This window comes from Colius striatus, chromosome 29, assembly GCF_028858725.1.
Source record: "Colius striatus isolate bColStr4 chromosome 29, bColStr4.1.hap1, whole genome shotgun sequence".
Classification (NCBI taxonomy): domain Eukaryota; kingdom Metazoa; phylum Chordata; class Aves; order Coliiformes; family Coliidae; genus Colius; species Colius striatus.
In genome coordinates this window covers 1-12,195 of record NC_084787.1, presented here as the reverse complement: position 1 = coordinate 12,195, position 12,195 = coordinate 1, and positions in this window count along the sequence as shown.

The window sequence follows — 12,195 nt, the reverse complement described above, 5'->3', positions numbered from 1 at the left end:
AATACTTACAAGTATCTAAAAGGTGTTTGTCAAGAGGATGGGGAGGCACTTTTTGCTGTTGTGTCCAGTGCCAGGACAAGGGGTGATGGCATGAAGCTGGAACACAAACAGTTCCACTTAAACCCAAGGAGCAAGTGCTTTGGTGCTGAGCTGAGGGAGCCCTGGCCCAGGCTGCCCAGGGAGGGTGTGGAGGCTCCTTCTCAGGAGGTTCCCAACTCCCCTGGACACGTTCCTGTGCCCCCTCTGACCATGAAGAACCTGTTTCAGGGGGCTGGAGCAGCTCTTAAAGGTCTAAAGAGCTCTGAAGTGATTCTCTGGTTCCACTGGAATCATAAGGAGAATCTCCTTTGGTGCTGAGCTGAGGGAGCCCTGGCCCAGGCTGCCCAGGGAGGGTGTGGAGGCTCCTTCCTTGGAGCTCTTCAAGACCCACCTGGACACATTCCTATGCCCCCTGATCTAGGTGGGAGCTGCTTCTGCAGGGGGTTGGGCTGGATGAGCTCTGCAGGTCCCTTCCCACCCCCACCACTCTGTGATTCTTTAGCAATGCTTCTGGGGTTAATTAGAGCAAAGGAGTTTTGTTGGTAAGACCATCATTAACAGCAAGAAATATCTCACTGGTGGGTGTCAGGAGGCTGGGACATCCCTTTTATCTACTGGATCCAGCAACAGGACAAGGGGTGATGGGATGAAGCTGCAAAGACTATTTGAGGTGAGGGAGCCCTGGCCCAGGCTGCCCAGGGAGGATGTGGAGGCTCCTTCCTTGGAGCTCTTCAACACCCCCCTGGACACATTCCTGTGTGACCTGAGCTGGGTGGGAGCTGCTTCTGCAGTGGATTGGGCTGGATGAGCTCTAAAAGTCCCTTCCAACCCCCACCATGCTGGGATTTTATGTGGGAGATGGGGGAAAAAGTGAGTTTTGTGGCCAGTTGTGTGGTCTGAGGCCTCTGGGTGCAACCCAAGGGGCTCATTTCTGCCCGAGCCTGAGAGCAGCTCAGGGCTGTGGTGACAAGGTTCAGTTTGCTCATATGTCAAAGGGAAAACACAGGTTTCTTGAAAACAACCCATTTTACAGGGATATTTCCCCATGGGCAGCAGAACAACCTCACTAATCCTCATATTCCCATGCTCTTCTTGAGGGCTGGTGACATAAAGCACCACAAAGCACCTTCCCTCAGGTGGTTTGCAGGGAGGTCTCGCTGTGGATCGAGTCTTGAGTGAGTCTGTGCTGTGCAAATAACAGAATCCTCCACAGCATTGTCATGTTTCATTGTGGTTTGAACCCAAAGGCTTTGATGCTCCCACGTTGGAATTCTGGAGGGTTTCCATGTGGTAAATATAAATCTCTTTCTTCTTTGTTTCTTAGGAGGGAAAGGTGTCACTTGGGAGGGAAAGGTGTCACTTGGGAAAGGTGTCACTTGGGAGGGAAAGGTGTCACTTGGGAGGGATGAATTGAGGTGGAGGGGGGTTTTTTGGTGCTGAGCTTCACTTTTCCCCCTGGCTAGCTGGGGTTTGCATCCTTCCAGGGTGAGACAGGAGCTTAAACAGTCCCTCTGTGCTCGAGCCCAGGGCCCTCAGCAAGTGGCCTGTGGCTTGTGGCAGAGCCAGGGTTTGCCCACCCTCCCCATTCCTCAGCAGGAGTCAGGCTGTGGGTGGGAGCCCCGTGTCCATCCCACCACTCCCCTCCAGCCAGGAGGGATGGATGATGCCCAACCATTGATAATTAAAGAGATCCTTTCCTTTACAGCTCTCCTCCCCATCACTCCTGATGCCTGACACAATTCATCAGCTGTATCCCTGCTCTAATCTCTGTTTGCCTCCCCCCTCCCCTGCTCTGCTCTCCAGCCAGGGCTCATCTTCTCCCCCTGCTCAGGCATTGCTGGGTGCTTCCCTCAGAGCTTGGCAGTCTATAAACCCTGATGATGCTCTCAAGACTTCTGTGCTCATCAACTCAGTCTGTTTGGTTTGACCAGAGTTAATTGCACACAAACTCCAGCCCAGCAGCACACAGGGGCTCTTTGTTCCCACCAGAATCACTTGCCCTTGGGTCTCTGTGGCTGTGACCCACGGTCCCAGGGGTCACCTCGCCGACATGCACTGTCAATTTGATCCCTTGCACCGTGGCAGAGGGTGGGATGATGCAGGTTGCTGGAGGGGGAGAAGACTGGGATGGGGAAGATGGGGTGAGGGGGAGAAGGGCTCATGGGAGTAATGGAATGATTAGCAATGACCACACAGCTTTATGGCTGGGGAGGGGGAGAGAGGGTGAAAGAGATGTTAGGGGTGGATTAACCCCCATCAGACCTGTGCAAGAGGTTTCCCGAGTGAAGTACAAGTTCAGTGGTCTGTAAATGGTCTCTTTTTGCTGGGATGCTTTGCCAGAGCAGCTCTGGAGTTAATGAAAGCTCTGCAGCTTGTGCTCAGGGACCAGCCTGTCACAGCATCTCAATTCCCTGATGGTGTTCACAGGGCCATGTCCTTTCAAAGGGAAGTTGGGCTTAGCTCCACTGAATTAACACCTTAGCTCAGGGGAGTTAAGCCTGAGCCCTCAAGTAACAGGTTAACCTGGGTACTTAGTCCCTGATGGCTTTCCAAGCTGATCAGAAGCATTCAGAGAAGTGTTATTGGTCCCTCTCACACAGGCTGTGGGTGATGGTCCTGGGAGAGGCTGCACCAGCCACTGCTGTGATGTGCTGAGGCCTTTGGGCTGAGACTTGGTGCTGCTCAGACACAAGGAAATCAGTTGAGGGCAAATCCTGTCAGCTCAGCCTTGAATAGGGACCAAGGTATCTGTGGTGGTGGGTACTGACAGGTACCAGTGGTGCTGGTCCCGAGGGAGGGATGGAGATGGCAGTGAGGGCTTTGGTGGCCCCTAGACAGGAGCAGGGGAGGTTGAGGCTGGAGCTGGGGTAGAACTGTTTCCCTGAGAGGGGTGTCAGCCCCTGTGCCAGGCTGCCCAGGGAGCTGGGGCAGTGCCCAGCCCTGGAGGGATCCCAAAGCCCTGGGGCTGAGCTGCTGAGGGCTGTGGGTCAGTGCTGGGCTGGGCAGGCTGAGGGCAGAGGACAGACTCCAGCAGCTCCAAGTGCTTTTCCAACCCAGATGATTCTGTGATTCCCTGAAGACCATTTCTGATGCTCCTCTGCTGCTGCTGGGGAGGACAATCCCTCTCCTCTTCAGCCTCCATCTGAGTGTGGCCAGGAGATGTGTTACAGCTCCTTTCAGAGGGTGAAGGAGCCTCCAGCCCTGAGCAGCAGTGGGTGAGACACCTCCCAGAGCCTCTCCATCATGGCAGTGGTGCTGGGCAGTGCTGCAGGGGATGGATGTTCCCCATCTCCCCCTTGGAGCCAGGTGGGAAGGGTCCTGGAGGTGGATGTACCCCACTGTTCCCAGCCCTCTGTGCAGGGCAGGCTGGAGAGAGGCTGCCTGGAGGCGGGTTCCCAATCCTGAGCACCTGGTACTCTGTCAATGCAGCCACTTGGCTAAATGTGGGTCATTGTAGGAGGGTGCAGCCACTCAAGCAAACAAGCCTCAATTGCCCACTGATTGGGGTGGCTGAGAGCACCAGCACTGACATTTCTGAGGATGGGGTGGGGAGGAGGAGGCATTAATAATCCCCATTCTGTCTCTGCAGCCCTTGTCCCCCCCCCTCACCCCTCCCTTCCCCTCCTTGTTATTTCCTTCTTTGTGTCTTAATTTGGCCTATTATTATTATTTGATAAAAGGGCCTTTTCTCCACCCCCTCCCTCTTGAAGACACTCCTCAGAGCGATGGGAAAATGGCAAGGAATAATGATGAAAAACATCAGTGGAGAGAGGGGCCATCTGAGAGGGATTAAAGGATTACAATTAAAACTCATTTTAGGGAGGTGATGTGACATTAACGTTTTCATTCCTCCCCCCCCCTCACACTGCCCTTAAACCACCACCCTACCCCCTCCCCATCCCTTCCCCAAACACCCTCCAGGCTATCTGGGTCTAAGTTGATTAAATGACAAACTCCAGCTCAGGGGGAAACAAACAACACATGAGAAAATAGAGCAGAATGGGGAAAACAACGACCTGTCCCCTCCCCAGCACACAGAGAGAAGCAAGTGATTTGCAAAATGAAGTGAAAAGGAGGTCACAGAATGACTGAAAGTCTGGCAGCAGCTGGGGATGGGATGGACAAAGCACCTGCTGCTAATGGCAGGTTTCTGATGGTGGGAGCATCTCCCCTGGGCCAGTGGGCAGGTGGAGGTGGCTGAGGTGGCTGCTCTGCCCTGGCTTCTAGCTGGGCTGTGGAAAAGCCTTTTGTGGTGTCACAGGCTTAGTCCTGGCCATCCTGTCAACACAAGTCGTCACAGGGCACTGAGACTGAGAACACAGAGTGCACTGGGGACTGAGGGCAGCTCCTGTGCTGCCCATGCTCTTCCTCCAGCAGCATGAAGAGGGTTTGCAGCAGGAGAGCACAAGCTGGGAGCTGCACCCGTGCAAAGCCATGCAGAGCTGCCCTAGCCCTTGTTTCAGCCTCAGCCACCCTCCTGGTGTGGCTCTGGGACTGTTTCCTCAGCTCTTCCCACTGCTCAGGCTCACACTTTCCAGCTCCTGCTGATGGCTGGAGCTGGTGAGACAAGCTCCCTGCTGCCCATGGCCCCATTCACAGGGCTCCAGGTGTGGCTCTCCCTGAATAAAGCAAAGCAGAAGGTGATGCTGGTGGCACAGAGACCTTCCCTCTCTCCTCCTGATCCACCAGGATGCACAAAAGCTCCTGCCTGATCCTCCTGTGGTGAGGAGAGTCCCAAGGGGGCTCCTGAGGACAGGAGCTGCCTATTGAGTGGTCATAAACCAGGGTGGTGGGAAAGGCTTTGTGCTCAGAGAGAGGAGCTGACTGGCCAGACTGGAACACACAGCCAGCTGTAGTTTTGGTAAGGAAAACAAGTTCTGGGATGCTTGGTGGCTATTTCAAGTGATGGTTCATGAAGCCTGGGCTGGGGGAATTCCCTTGGTAAGAGGAAAATGGCTGTAACAAATAACTCTGATGATGTGGATGCCTCAACCTGTGCTGGCACCTAAAGCCCTGTTGACACCTAAACCCCTGATGACACCTAAACCCCTTCTGGCACCTAAACCCCTTCTGACACCTAAACCCCTGCTGGCACCTAAACCCCTGCTGGCACCTAAACCCCTGCTGACCCTCCTTTGAAGGGGGTTGACAGGGAGATGTGGCAGCAGCAGAGCTTTGCTGCTCAGACCCTGCAAATCAGAGGGCTTAGAAAGTTTTGGCTGCCAGAATCTGATCTACAGAGGCTTTGATAGCAACAGTGGGACTGAACCCTCATCCTGCCCTGAAAGCAGCAGAGAACCTGCTCCATGAAGTGAAGCACCAAGGTCTGCAAGCACACGGGCCTCAGGATGCTCTTCTCCCCCCTCCACACGTGGGTTTCAGCATTGCCCACGGCTTTGGGTGCACATGATGGGGACTAGAGAGGAGTTTCCCCCTTCTTCACCCTCCTGTTTCTCTGGCCAAAGGGATGGGGCTGTAAATCCAGCCTCTGTCCCCTTTTTGCCTCCCTCCTGCAGCCTGGCATAGCCGGGCATCTCATCACGTGGCAGCGCACGTGGCTGCGAGCGCTCGTCATGTGAGATGCCATATAGTGTCTGATATTGGGAGGCAGGGAGAGCTGCAGAAAGCTTAATGGAAAGGAAACTCCCCCTCCTTCTCCTCCTCCTCCTCCTTTTCCCCCCCCCCTCTACCCCCAATCAGATCCAGCCTATTTTCTTTCCTCTCCCTTTTGTTTCTGGTTTCCGGATCTATGCGGCAAAGCGTGGGGAGAAGAAAGAGGCTGAAGAGAGCTGGCATCTGGCAGGGAAAAGAACAAAATAGCAGAGCAGAGCTTTGCAGGGGCAGGAGTAGTGGAGGAGGATGGTTCACAGAGCCCTCTGCCCCATCAGCAGGAAGATTGAGGCTGGTATCAAGTGGCACAGAGCTCGCTCAGCCCCTTACGCCTGCAATTTGTGCTCGTGGGCATCACCCCAGCTGCCCCCTGTCAGTCCCTTCATCATCCCCCTTCACCCACCCCAACAGCCCCAGGCACACAGTTCATTCCCTGGGGACTGCACAGCATGGAGCAGGAACTCTGTTGGCAGAAGAGAGTGGGGGTGGAGATGGGGATGATGCTCCCCAGGCTGGAAGGATCAGAGCAGGACCCTTCTCCCCACCACGTCCCTTCTTCAGTCAGGGTTGGGAGATGCCTTGAATTATGTTTCATTCCTGGCTTGTTGGGGGCCAGTGCAGAAAGAAATCTCTGCATACAGACCCACTGAAGATAATGTTAATTAGGTACATTAATTAGAAGCAGGATGCAGTGTTTTCCCCCTGAGGAGGAAACAGAGTAAACTCCATTTCTGTGTGTGTGCTGCTTATTCAGCCAGGGGGGTCGAAGGAGAATAACAGTGTCAAAAGAAGCTGCCATTTGCAAGGTCCTTGTGTCCCTTCTGCTCTGCCCTAGAAAGAGAACAAAACTCTGTTGATAGCAAAATCTCAGCAGGAGCCCCTGGGCCCAGGGGCATGGGGGGAAGCAAAGTTGGAAAGGGTGCCAGGTTTCCCAGTGCCTGGAGGGAACAGGCTTTGGTCTCTGGCATTTCAATGGGCTGGGGAAAGCAAATCAGCCCTTTCAAGGCCAATCACGCTGTTCTGGAAGGCACACACTGGAAACAATGGGAGGTTGGCAGCAGGGAAGGGGGAAAGGGACAGGGTGGCCGTGGCAAGGGTGCTGAGAGGATGTTGGCTCCATCCATCCCACCTCCTCAGAGCACTGTGAGAGGTGCTGGGACTGGCTTGGGCAGGAATGAGCCTGAGGAGGCTGTTGGGCTGGGGAAATGGGGCACTCCTGGCTGCTTCTCTCCACATTCCCTGTGTTGTCTGTTGAGATGCACAGAGCTCTGGCCTCTGTCCCATGGTGAGGGAGCCCTAATGCACCAGCCTGGCTCATTGAGCCTCTGCACCCCCAGTTGGTTTCACAGCTTTTAGTTCATTGCAGTCAGAAAGTCTGTGGCCAGCAGAGCCTGAGCCCAGCCCAGGCATGTGCTGCAGTGGCTTTGGTGTGTTCCTGAGTGAGCCACCACGATGCTGAGGGGGCTGGAGCATCTTTCTGAGTGAGGGAAGGCTGTGGGACCTGGGGCTGCTCAGCCTGGAGAAGAGAAGCCTGAGGGGGGAGCTCACAAGTATGTAAAAGATGTTTGTCAAGGGGATGGGGAGACACTTTCTTTCTGTTGTCTCCAGTGACAGGTTGAGGGGTGATGGACACAGGCTGGAACACAAGAAATTCCACTTCAGCATAAGAGCTGGGCACAGAGGAACCTGCTGAGGGGCAGCAAGGGCAGAGTCCTGCAGCTGGGGAGGAACAAGCCCAGCAGCAGCCCAGGCTGGGGGTGAGCTGCTGGAGAGCAGCTCCAGGAGAGGGACCTGGCACTGCTGGGGGAGAACAAAGTGACCCTGAGCAGCAACGTGGGCTGGTGGGCAAGAAGCCAACGGCAGCCTGGGGGCAGCAAGAGAGTGTGGGCAGCAGGGCCAGGGAGCTTGTGCTGCCCCTGTGCTCTGCCAGAGCTGGGGAGGCCTGAGCTGGAGTCCTGTGGCCAGGGCTGGGCTGCCCAGCTCAGGAGAGACAGGGAAGTGCTGCAGAGAGGCCAGTGCAGGGCTGCCAAGATGCTGAGGGGCTGCAACATGTGTGTGAGGAGGAAAGGCTGCAGCCCTGGGGCTGTTGAGCCTGGGGAACAGCAGCCTGAGCTCAGGGGCACCTTGTTGATCAGTCCCTAAAGGGTGGGTGGCAGGAGGTTGGGGAGGCACTTTTCTGTTGTGTCCAGTGCCAGGACAAGGGCTGTTGGGCACAAGCTGGAACACAAGAAGTTCTCCTTCAGCCCAAGGAGCAAGTGTTTTGGTGCTGAGCTGAGGGAGCCCTGGCCCAGGCTGCCCAGGGAGGGTGTGGAGGCTCCTTCTCAGGAGCTTCCCAACCCCCCCTGGACACATTCCTGTGCCCCCTGAGCCCAGGGAAGCTGCTGTAGCAGGGCTGGATGATCTTTAGAGCTCTCTTCCACCCTCCCATGCCATGACTCTGTAAATACCCCCCTGTGGATTTGTGGGTTTGATCCTGAGCACCACTGGCTTTGGGGCTTTCTCCTGCTGCTCTGTCTCCTGCAGAGGAGTGGGGCTGATTTTGCTGGCTCCTTCACAACCTCTCCCAGCCCAGGCCTCTGCTCACAGCACCATCTCCTGTCAGCATCTCTCTGCCTCCCAGAGCCAGTGCATCCTGGGAATATCCTTCCTCAGTACCACAATCCCTTCAGCCCCAGCCCCATCCTTCCAGCGTCACATTTAACTCCCCCTCCCCATCACTGACCAAACCCCCAGGATGAAAGCAGCCAGGGTTTTTCTGCCTCTTTTCCTTTCTTCCTTTCTTTCTTCCTTTCTTTCCCCTTCTTTTTCATGGGGTTTCATTAGCCTCCACATCAGACAGGCCACACAAAGGCGTTCTGTCAGCGATGGACTTTCGTGCTGATTTCATCTCCTCTCTCATCCGTATGCAAACCAGCCTCCAGCAGCCTTTGGCCATGCCATGGAAACCGAGGTGCAGGCCTGGAATGGGGGTTCTAGGGGGAGTGAGAAACCTCCTGGTTGCTTTTTCCCATTTGCATAATGCAACTTTTCTTCCCCCTCCAGACACTGAGGCGCTTTGTTTATAGAGAGCTGAGAGAAATAGAGAGGGGAGGGGGGGGGATGCTGAGGACAGAGGGACTGAGGGGAGGAGGGGGAAGAGCCTGGTGGGAGTGGGGAAGAGGAGGGAGCTCTAGCAAAAAGAACAGGCAGAGAAAAAGCACTGGGACGACTGGAAGGGAATATATATGAGGATGGGGACTGGGAAATGGGGTTGGGCCAGCTCCCTGTGATCCTGGGACCCCCCCCCTCCCTTCCCCCAGAGCTCTCTGTGCCAGGCAAAAGGGTGTCAGGGGGACTTGGCGTGGCCACAGAGCCAGCTGGGAGCTGGGTCTGTGCTGGATTAAAGGCAGTTGTCATGATAATGCCCCCCAGAGGAAGCAGGAGCCTTTTCAAGCCCCTGCTTGAAATACCTCAAAGGGTTTTGTGCCAGGAGAACCAAGAGTGGTGGAAACCAAAGGTTGGTTGGAGGAAGAGTGACCCTCAGGGTGAGGAGGAAGGTGGCTGACACAGACCCAGCTGTCCTGGGAGCTGTGGGGAGAGATGAAATCATCCAGGATCTGTTCCCAAGGATATATGGGGCTGGGAGGGAAAGCAAAGCAAAGCTGCAGCCTGATTCTCACCCTTGAAATGTGGCAACCCCATGGTTGTGCAGGGAGGCAGGAGCACAAAGGGAGCTGAGAGTGCAGCCCCCAGCAGCAGCCCTGGTCTATTGGAGTCCCTGGAGGCAAATCATCTCCCCTCCTGAACACTGGGGATCTGCTTCTCTTTTGCAACCCAGCTTGAGATCTGCTCTCCCAGGCCTCATCATCTTCAATGCCTGCACCTCCTGGAAATGAACCCTGGGCAGTGCTGGCTCAGTCCTCAGGCTGGCTGACTGATGAACTGGGTGCACATTTAATAGTAACAACAATGATAGCAATGAAATGGAGTGATCAGTGACTGGTGGCAGGCACAAAACTTGCCCTTGGAAGTAATTGTAGGATACATTAAAGAACTCCCTGGAAATGATTTGCACAGGAGGTACAGATGGGGCAGGCAGCCAGGGGCAGATCTGGGGGGGTTTGCCTCAAAGGGAGGTCACTCTGGCTTTAAGGTGAGTTGGCTTTAGTGTGAGTTGGTTGTACAGACACCCACTGCTGAGTGAGAGTCTCCTGTTGGTCCTGTAAAAGTGAAGTTGATGGCCCAAAGCTTGGGGATGCTGCAGCAGGTCCAGTGGAGCCTCGAGGCAGGTTGTGCTGCCCCTGTGCTCTGCCAGAGCTGGGGAGGCCTCAGCTGGAGTCCTGTGGCCAGGGCTGGGCTGCCCAGCTCAGCAGAGACAGGGAAGTGCTGCAGAGAGGCCAGTGCAGGGCTGCCAAGATGCTGAGGGGCTGCAACATGTGTGTGAGGAGGAAAGGCTGCAGCCCTGGGGCTGTTGAGCCTGGGGAACAGAAGCCTGAGCTCAGGGGCACCTTGTTGATCAATCCCTAAAGGGTGGGTGGCAAAAGGATGGGGAGGCACTTTTCTGTTGTGTCCAGTGACAGCACAAGGGCTGATGGGCACAAGCTGGAACACAAGAAGTTCTCCTTCAGCCCAAGGAGCAAGTGCTTTGGTGCTGAGGTGAGGGAGCCCTGGCCCAGGCTGCCCAGGGAGGGTGTGGAGGCTCCTTCTCAGGAGCTTCCCAACCCCACCTGGACACATTCCTGTGCCCCCTGAGCCAGGGGAACCTGCTGTAGCAGGGCTGGATGATCTTTAGAGCTCCCTTCCAACCTCCACCATCGTGTGATTCTATGAAGTCCTGCAGGGACAGGGCTGGCAAAACTGAGGGCAGGAGCCTCAGGGACACAAGTGCTCCTGCCTGCATGTGCACATTGCAGGGGTTTAGGCTGGAGTTGGTTCAAAGCCCATTTGTGCTCATTGCACAGGGGGTCTGGTTGCACATGGCACCAGACATTACTGCATCCCCTTTGAGGAACACCTGGGATTAATCTTGGATGCTCTACAGAACATACAATATTAAGCACCTACCTGTGGGCAGGCAAAGCCTGCAGTCTAAGCTCAGCACCTGATGATTACAGTGTTCTGGGACAGGGAGAAGAGAGAAGGGAAACACATTAGTGCTTTGGAGGATGATGCTGTAGCTCTGTGGGGTCCCTTGAGGCAGCAGTAACACCCACCCTGACATCCATCTCATCTGTGAGTGCTGTGAGTGCTCTGGACAAGGGATGAGGCTTTTGAGGCAGCTGATTTTGGGGGGCTGGGGGCTCTCTATTTTTAGCCTGGTTTCTGCAGAAAATGAGATTTCTGGGGTCTCAAGGCTGAGTGTCATTTCTCACCTCACTCCCAGGAATGTCTGAAATGGGGCATCTTCAGCCTGAGTTGGCTCAGTGTGAGTTTTGGATCCCTGGTCTGTGGGAACTGCTTTGGGGCTGTGCTTACCTTTGCTTTGCAGAAGCTCATTTCTACCACTGGCTCCAAAAAGCAGGTTTTTGTACTTAAAGAGACTGCTGAAGGGCTGTGACCCTCCTCTGGGGACAGGGAGAGCTCTGCATGGCAGGCTGCAAGCTACAGATGCCTTTTCCCTGGGCTTGCCACAGAGATTTGTGGTCAAAGAGCATCTTAGTCCAAGGAGACATCAGCCTCAATGGGCTTTCCTGAAGGAGCCTCCAACACCTCCAGGCAATGCCCACCTTGAGCCAGAGCTGCCTGCCCAAAGCCCCTCACCTTTGGGCAGTGATACTGGAGGAGGGGAAATCAGCAGCTGGAATGAAAACACTCAGCCTGGGTGTAAAAAGCTTTTAGAGGGGGCTCAGGCTGGGTGGAAGGAGCAGCCAGACCAGGGCAGGCAGCAGGGAGTGAGGAGAGGGGCTTCCCAGCATTGCCTCCACGCTCATCCTCCCACCCTCCAGCCCCCTGGTCATGCCAATTTGTCACCAAGCTGGGATTTCAATTAAAGCCCAAAAGGAGGGGTCAGGGGTTATGCAAACACGGTGCTAAAGGCCACTCGCCTGGAGGCTTTACCCTGGGCTGCTGGTGCTGGCCCCTCGCTTTACACAGCCCCCATTGACCCAGGCTGAGGGTCTGTATTGTTCCTCACTCTGCATTCAAGAGGCAGTTTGTCAATAAAATTGACCTCTCAGCTCCTGGGGATGCTGCTGCCTCCTCATCCTCCCTCTGCTCCTTAAGGGGTGGAGAGAGGTTCTGCTGCCCCTCTGCTCTGCCCTGTGACACCACAGCTGGGAGAGTGTGTGCAGTTGTGGCCCCTCAGCTGCAGGACAGGGAGCTGCTGGAGAGAGCTCAGCACAGGGCACAGAGATGCTGGAGTGGAGCATCTGCCTTGTGCTGAAAGGCTGAGGGAGCTGGGGCTCTGCAGCCTGAGGGCTGAGCTCAGTCATGTCTGCAAGTGTCAGGAGGCTGGAGCCAGGCTGTGCTCAGGGATGGCCAATGACAGCACAAGGGGCAATGGGGATAAACTGGAGCAGAAGAGGTTCCAAAGCAACACCAGGAGGAATTTGTTCCCTGTTGAGCTGA